An 8,837-nucleotide genomic window follows, 5' to 3' on the forward strand; every position below is an offset into this window, starting at 1 on the left:
GGCAGCTGTGGCTACAATGTAGCTTACCATCACCAGTGTGTGAATGTGTGTGTGAGGTGACTGAATGTAGTGTTAAGCGCTTTGGGGTCCATAGGGACTAAGTAAGCGCGCTATCCCTCACACAAGACCTTGCTATGAGAAACCCTACCAGAGGGCAAAAGCCCACTGGTATGCAAATCCCTCCACCATGATAAGGTAGCAATTCACTGAGGAGTTCTTCAAATATACATAATACTAAACGCAAATTTGTGTGTTCTCCCCCACTTTAAAAAGGCATGCTTGTGTGAATAACTAGTGATTGTAGAATTTCTTTTGTTAGTGATGTGAGAGTGAATACTTGTGTATCGCTGTGTGATGAACTGATTACCTGCTCAGATGTACCTGCCTTTGTCTACAGCTAAGGCAGGATTCAGGACATAACTCCTAATTGAATAAGTGGTTAAGAAAAGAAAGACAGATGGTGCATGGAATATTATCCGTCTGGTTGAGATCTGTATCATGCTAATCGCATACAGAAATTTTATTTTTATTGTCAACTGACCTTGATTGATTCTAAATAGCCTACTGTTACTTATATTTAAAACAGCTATATAAAACACTTGACATGGTTAAAAAAAAAAAACAACTGAAGAAAAATCAGTTTCCACTGTCTCAGAGAGGGCCTTAGATCAGTGACTATAGTTAACAGTGTGTACGAAGCATTAATCTTTACATTACTTGTTATTTGTGATCTTTACTAGACATAATAATTCTTACGTGATAGAGCATTGTGATATCTGGCTTTTTTCAGATTTTTACAATAATTGTTATGTGTACTTTAAATGAGTCATGGGTTTAAAATGGTGGTTAAAGGTGTTGGATTACTTTTTTGTTACAAAACCTTTAACAGTGAAGAGAAGCAGACTAGGAAATGGTTTGAAAGTGAAAGCTGTTGTACATTAGTCTGACCCAGTCATCATCAATTTTTTTCAGGCAATATAATGCATTTGCATATGTGTGTAGAGATGTGTTTGTGTGCATTTATATGATCATAGTCAATGTTTTTTACTTTACAATCTACTCATAATTACAGGACATGGATGTAAATACCTTTTATGGAAGGAAACCAAGGGAATGTGCACTTTCTGTCCTCAGAAAGTGAGGACAGTGAGCTTTCAGGGAGTGACAGTAATAGTGATCTGAATGAGTTATAGGGACCTAAAGCTCCCCCAAAATAGGGAGAAATATTTTTTCCCCAAAAATTAAAAAGCCATGTAGTAGAGGGTTTTAAGGGCTTGTCCCAGGATGTTATCTGGTTCTGCTACCTTGCGGGGGTTGATCCTCCTCAGGGCTAAAACCCTGAAAATGTGAAAAAGAGTTGATGTAAGTTTAGATGAAACCTGGGGACTTATGTCTGCTAATTAATTTCAGCAGGTTGAATCATACATTGTTGTAAATATATTTACCTGTGACTCATAGCGCTATGGCTGAAAATGTTTTCCTTTATTCTGAAAGCAGTAAATGTACTTAATGCTTTCCTGCATTTAACATCACACATTAATAAGAAGATTACTACCCTCACAGACATAAACCTCAGTCAGAAACCCTCAGTCAGGAATGCCGAATCAGAATAATTAATTTTTTCAATTCTCAACATCAAGCAGTGTAAGCTGCTGTTATGTTTACGCTTGTTTCCGCCTACAATGCTGCTACAGTGGAGTCTTTGTTTGGAAGGTGGTACTGGCAGAGAAAAGAGTGATGTTTCAAGTGCTTCAGCCATTGTCTGATTCACTTTTCTTCAACTTCTGCCTCACCATCAACATTTCTTATTTTGGTGCAGACTCTGACTCGTAAAATGGGGATGGGTTTTCCTGGAAGTGTATTATACCGACGATTTGTCACCTAGCATAGAATGTTACGCTTTGGGAGTGAGAACGTGTTGCTGAAGTAGATGTCATGTTGCCTGGAAATCCTGCTGCAGTTCTGAACCAAGGTTTCTGAGTCATGATGGTTGTTTCTTTTGGTTCCTTTTTAGTCTGAAATCAGATATGATATCAGCACTTCTGAGTTCATCCATCATTATTGTCCAGTGATGAGATTACTGCTCCATTTGGTAATAGTCAGCAGATTTTTCCTGCGTGTCGACATGAAGAGTCGTACCTGACAGCAGCAGGCTTTATAATAACGCACATTATATTTTCTATAATCACAGACTGACCAATTGTCGACTCTCAGCGACTCACTGTAAAGTTGTGGCCTCAGCTCTGAAGTCCAACCCCTCCCATCTGACAGAGCTGGATATGAGTTACAACGACCTGCAGGATTCAGGAGCGAATCTTCTGTGTGCTGGACTGGAGAGTCCAAACTGTCGACTGGAGACTCTGAGGTGAGTTCACTGACTGCAGCTGTTGTTGTTTTTCTATATTTCAGATCTTTGATTGATGTTTGAAACTTTCTTTAGTTCCTAAATGTTCAGGATGTGTCTGAAGACAAATGTGAAGAAGTTTGAGTGCTTTCAGAAATGTTGTCTTTCCAAACGACTGAACAAGAGTTTTTCCTTTTGGCTCCAAACAGAAGTGACAGACTTGAGCAGGGTTCATTTGAAGGCTGACAGAAGTGTAGTGGGGACGGGGAGATTTGGGAGGACAGTTTTTCAGCCTTCACAGGTTCACATTGTGCTCCATGAGTCAGTGAAGATGAAGTCAGTACTGATAAGGCTGTAGAGTGTATGAGGGATGTGAATAAGGCTGGTAAACGCTGGCGCGACTTGCTGCCTCTACTCACCGCTAACCCTCTCGCTACTTTTCTTCGCTATTCCTGCTTTCTACCCATGCTACTCGCTTCTTGTTATTTCCTACTTGCCCCCTTGCTCTTGATACCCCTTGCTCCTGCTGATGTTATTGCTACTCAGTGATATCCTCTACCGGCATCCCGGCTTCTTCCATCTCCATCCTCCCCTCTTCCTGTCTGTACGGCCCACCAGTGTCTGCTTCTGTCCGTGATGTGGCCTCCCAGGATCTACACACAGTCTGTGTGAGTCTTTATCCTTGTGTCATCGATCTGTCGACCTGGTAATGGACTTCAGTACACAGCCAATGAGCTCCTCCTACTCTGATTTTCCCTGGCTGCTCCACCGACGGCTGTTCTTCATCTCCACACGGATATCGTTTTCCTCCCTCGCCAAAAGTACATTTATCAGCTCTCCCGCCAGAATTTTCATCAGGATAATTCTAAGCCAATCCAATCCTTCTGGTCCACCTCTCATCGCTCTCTGTGGAACCCTGGCAGGACTGTTAACAACAATGTTTTGGCTAACCTGACTTTGTTGGCTAACACTCTCATTCAGTCTGACAGTACCTGCATCAAATTGTAAATTGAGAGCTTCGCTTTTACACTCAGCTCTCTCTTCACCACAACAGACCAGTACAGCGTCCGCATCACTGCAGCCGGTGCACCAATCCATCTGTCGATCTCCCACTCCCTTCTCCCATCACTCGTGAACAAGATCCCGAGATACTTAAACTCCATTCAGATCAGGGTCTCGTCCCTGACCCAGAGTGGGCACACACCCTTTTCCGGCTGAGGACCATGGCCTCAGATTTGGAGGTGCTGATTCTCATTTCCACCGCTTCACACTCGGCTGCGAACCTTTCCAAGGCGAGCTGGAGGCTATCACCTGATGAAGCCAACAGAACCACATCATCTGAAAAAAGTAGAGATGAGATCCTGAGACCACTCGAGTGAAAGCCTTCCGCCACTTGGCTACGCCTATCGTAGCCAAGTGGCGGAATTCTGAACAGAATCGGTGGCAAAGGACAGTCCTGGCGGAGTCCATCATGCACCAAGAACCAGTCCGTCTTATTGCCGGCAATGCGGACCAAGCTCTTGCAACGTATAATGACTGAGTGGCTCTTAGCAATGGGCCAGACACCCCATACTCTCGGAGCACCCCCCACAGGACCCCCCGAGGGACACATTCAAATGCCTTCTTCAAGTCCACAAAACACATGTAGACTGGTTTGGCAAACTCCCATGCGCCCTTGAGTGTCCTTGAGAGGATAAAGAACTCTCAATTCAATTCAATTCAATTTTATTTATATAGCGCCAAATCACAACAAAAGTCGCCTCAAGGCGCTTCATAGATACAGAGAAAAACCCAACAATCATATGACCCCCTATGAGCAAGCACTTTGGCGACAGTGGGAAGGAAAAACTCCCTTTTAACAGGAAGAAACCTCCGGCAGAACCAGGCTCAGGGAGGGGCGGGCCATCTGCTGCGACCGGTTGGGGTGAGAGAAGGAAGACAGGATAAAGACATGCTGTGGAAGAGAGACAGAGGTTAATAACAGATATGATTCAATGCAGAGAGGTCTTTAATCACATAGTGAGTGAGAAAGGTGACTGGAAAGGAAAAACTCAATGCATCATGGGAATCCCCCGGCAGCCTACGTCTATTGCAGCATAACTAAGGGAGGATTCAGGGTCACCTGGTCCAGCCCTAACTATATGCTTTAGCAAAAAGGAAAGTTTAAGCCTAATCTTAAAATCTCTCCTCTCCTGCACCCTGGCATAGACTTTCCCAGGGAAGCTGAGGAGTGTGATTCCCCTGTAGTTGGAACACACCCTCTGGTCCCTTTCTTAAAGATGGGGACCACCACCCCGGTCCAGGGGTACCGCGCCCCTGATCTCCACGCAACATTATCCGCAAATCACCGTCTTATCATGGTGGAAGGGTTTGTGTGTCCAAGGGATCCCAGGGGCTATGTTGGTAGGTTCTCCCATGGCAAATTGGTCCTGGGTGAGGGACCAGAAAAAAAGCAAGTTAGAAGACCTGGCCTGGGATAGGGTTACCCAGGCCCGGGGGAAGGTGCCCGAGGGCGAGCGTCTGGTGGTCGGCCCTTAGTCCATGGGGCCCAGTCGGGCACAGCCCCAAAAAGAGACAAGGGCACATCTTCCTGCAGGTCCACCACCCGCAGGTGGCACTGTAGGGGTCTGGTGCATGTGAGTAGGCGCGGCCAGGAGCGGACCCTGGTGACTGATCCCAGCTACAAGACGGCAATTGGGACATGGAATGTCACCTCTCTGGTGGGGAAGGAGCCTGAGCTAGTGCGTGAGGTTGAGAGGTACCGGCTAGATATAGTCGGGCTCACCTCAACGCTGTGCTGGGCTCTGGAACCAGTCTCCTGGAGAGGGGCTGGACTCTGTCTCAGTCTGGAGTTGCCCTGGTGAGAGGCGTCGGGCTGGGGTGGGTATCTTGGTATCCCCTCGGCTTGCTGCTGGTATGTTGGGGTTTCTCCCAGTGGACGAGAGGGTTTGTTCCCTTCGCCTTCGGGTCAGGAACGGGTCCTGACTGTCATCTGTGTTTATCCGCCGAGCGGCAGTTCAGAGTACCTAGCCTTCTTGTAGTCCCTGAGTGGGGCACTGGAGGGTGCCCCTCCTGGGGACTCTGTTGTTCCACTGAGAGACTTCAATGCTCACGTGGGCAATGACAATGAGACCTGGAAGGGTGTGATTGGGACGAACGGCCTCCTGGATCTGAACTTCTGCGCAAACCACACTTTGCCAATAACAAACACCATGTTCGAAACATAAGAGTGTGCATAAGTACACGTGGCACCACAACACTTTTGTAATCGTATCACCAGACCTGAAGCCATATGTCTTGGACACTCTGGTAAAGAGAGGGGCTGAGCTGTCAACTGATCACCACCTGGTGGTGAGTGTTCTACCTGCGCTGTGTATAGTGTGGGTGGAGTGCTGCAGACTTCAACTGAGGTCAGCAGCCTCTTCGTCAGGCAGTGGAAGGAATATTTCAAGGTCCTCCTCAATCCCACTGGCACGTCTTCCGTGGCAGAAGCAGAGTCTGGTGACGAAGGGGATGAACCGCCAATCTCTGGGGGCGAGGTCACTGAGGCACATTAAACAACTCCTTGGTGGCAGAGCCCCTGGGGTGGACGAGGTCCGGCTCTGGATGTTGTAGGGCTGTCTTGGTTGACACACTTCTGCAATGTTGCGTGGAGATCAGGGGCAGTGCCTGTGGACTGGCAGACCGGGGTGGTGGTCCCCATCTTTAAGAAGGGGGACCGGAGGGTGTGTTCCAACTACAGGGGGATCACACTCCTCAGCCTCCCTGGGAAAGTCTATGCCAGGGTGCTGGAGAGGAGAGTTCATCCGCTAGTTGAACCTCGGACGAATTATATGTCTCCATAAGAAAACCAGCCTTACTATTCATAAGTAAATGTTTAATAATCATGTTCTGTTTTGTAAGGAGTGTATCAGTTGAACTAAATCTGACTATTTCTCTACCATGATCTTCTAAAGCGAGGATTCTACTAAGACACTTCTCTCACTATTCAGCTCTTTTCTCAGGCCACCTGACTTTCTACCCACTCATCTCTACCCATCTAACTTCCTCAACTCTCTAATGCTATTCTTTAATGAAAAAAATCACAAGATACACTAAGACCTGGCTAACATTGCTTAATTTAGCTCTTCCTTCTTTATCCCGCCCCCACTCCCTCTGTCACTGACATCTCTGATCTCATTTGCAAATCAAAGCCTCCTACCTGTCAGCGTGACCCCTTTCCTACCGTCCTAGTCACGCCTGTCTACCCCCTCTCCTTACCCTCATATCTGCTATTATCGACTCCTCACTCACCACTGGAACTGTTCCTGCTTCTCTCAAAGTTGCTGCCATGACCCCAATTCTGAAAGAACAGGTCTAGATCCCAATAACCTGTCCTATCTCCAATCTACCATTTCTCTCAAAAAATTATATAAAAAAAATAGTTGCTTCTCATGCCCATCTACACCAACCACGTGCTCTTATAAAAATAACCAATGATCGTCTTATGGCAGCTGACTCCTCTCTCACTCCATCCTTCTAAGCAGATTAGTTTTATCTGCCTTTATTCATACCCCACTAGTTCAAATCAGGCTAGTGATTTCTTTTTCTTCTCTCACTCTTGGAGGAGGTGGACACATTTCTCACCCTTTCCTTCCCTTATCTTCTCTGCTGCTGCTTCTATGTCCTTGTCTGGTCTCGTCTGATTCCAACCCTTAGAGAGCCTCTCGTTCTCGCTCTTGTTCTCTAAAACTTAAAGAACTATGGATTTGATCAACTGGTCCCTTAATGCAATTGACAATCTATTCTCGATGAGAAGCCTGGGTTGGGGAGAGCCTGAGTGTCCTGGAGGGACGTTCCCTGCTGGATACACGATGGACGTCTGCCTCTACAGTGACTTGACCTAAATCCAATGGAGATGGTTTAGGATAGGATGGACCCCAGAGTGAAGGCAAAATGACCAACAAGTGATCAGCATCTCTGGGAACTCCTTCAAGACTATTGGAAAACAATTTCAGGTGACTACCTCAAGAAGCAAATGTGGCCCGGTTGGTCACAGCCTGAAAAAGGGGCATTAGCCCAGCCCCTGTAAGCCCACCACCGACAGGAGTCACTGTAGGGGTCAAGTGCAGTGTGTCTTGGGTAGTGGTCAAGGGCAGAGACCCTGGAAGACAATCCCCAGCTACCAAGTCTGGTGATTGAACCTTGAAAATCACCTCTGGTGTGGAGGGAGCCTGAGCTAGTGTGTGAGACTGAGAGGTACTGGCTAGATACAGTTGGCTACCTCAATGCAGAGCATGGGCTCTGGAATCAGTCTCCTGGAGAGTGGCTGAACTGTAGCAGAAGAATTCTGCTCTGCTATTGACAGATGATGTGGTTCTGTTGTCTTCCTTAGGTGGTGGCTATCAGGGATAGGTCTGTGACCTAGTGTTTTGAGTTTATTTTGTGTTTTTGAGTTTCTCATGTTAAGTTTGTGATAATAAGTTCTTGTATTAGTTAGGATATAATTGTGGATTATTCTAGATTTTGTTTCATCTTTGCCTCCTTAGTTTAGGTGTCATGTTTCCTGTCCAGACATGTGTTTCATGTCTTTGTTGTCATTCAGCGGCTGTGTGAAGGCAAGAGAGGACCCAAATGCACGGCTCAAGACACACGGGGATAAACTCGGAAGGCAGGTCTTTATTAATAGCTTGCCATTGCCAATGTGTGAATGTGTGTGTGAATGGGTGAATGACTGAATGTAGTGTAAAGGGCTTTGGGGTCCTTACGGACTGAGGAAAGCGCTATACAAATGCAGGCCATTTACCATTTAATAAGAACACGAGTCATACAAAACTATACTGGGATAAACTAAAGCTGAGGCACTGGGAAGACAAGAGGCAATGCACAAAAAACAGAGCAGGGGTCAGCAACCTTTAACACCCAAAGAGCCATTTGGACCCGGTTTCCACGCAAAAGAAAACACTGGGAGCCGCAAATACTTTTTGACATCTAAAATGAAGATAACACTGTATATATTGTTTTTTACTTTTATGCTTTGTGTGAACAACTAAGGTGTGTTGCTTATGAAATCCATGAAGTGCTACAGAGAAAATTACATTTTATTTATGTAATTAACACATTTTGAACTCTTAAAGAAATATAACAAAAGGAAAGACACCCAGCTGAACTAAAATGATCCAGCAAACAAAAAGTTGTGAGCCGCCACCCTTATATCGCCTTTGGGCTTTTGGAGCCTTGACCTGACTTTTAAAAAATAATTGGAAAAAAAAGCACTATGCTGCTAAAAAAAAAAAATAGATATTTGCAAAATTCTGCCTAAATATGTATTTACCTGGTTAATGTGTGTGGCGGGGCGTGGTCTGCAGCGCCGCTGCAGGGGAGGCGGACGCACCTGAGCGGGACCCGCAATCACGCCTCACTGCCTTTACGTCTGTGCTATCTATGCTGTTGTGTTGGTATGTGTCGGGCTGTGAGCTGCAAAGCTACAGCCGGCTGTTCTGTTTTGTTGTCA

At 45.9% G+C, this 8,837-nt stretch overlaps 1 long non-coding RNA gene across 1 annotated transcript; it reads left to right on the forward strand.

Moving 5' to 3' along the window:
- The first annotated feature begins 1,228 nt into the window (after nt 1-1,228).
- LOC106632807 lies at nt 1,229-2,524 on the forward strand. The gene is made up of 2 exons (XR_001336022.2): nt 1,229-2,092; nt 2,192-2,524. It is a non-coding gene; the product is annotated as an uncharacterized LOC106632807 (long non-coding RNA).
- Nucleotides 2,525-8,837: the final 6,313 nt, after the last annotated feature.

The sequence above is a fragment of the Haplochromis burtoni genome, unplaced genomic scaffold (genome assembly GCF_018398535.1).
Source record: "Haplochromis burtoni strain Fernald_Lab_line unplaced genomic scaffold, NCSU_Asbu1 Contig_1775, whole genome shotgun sequence".
Taxonomy (NCBI): Eukaryota; Metazoa; Chordata; class Actinopteri; order Cichliformes; family Cichlidae; genus Haplochromis; species Haplochromis burtoni.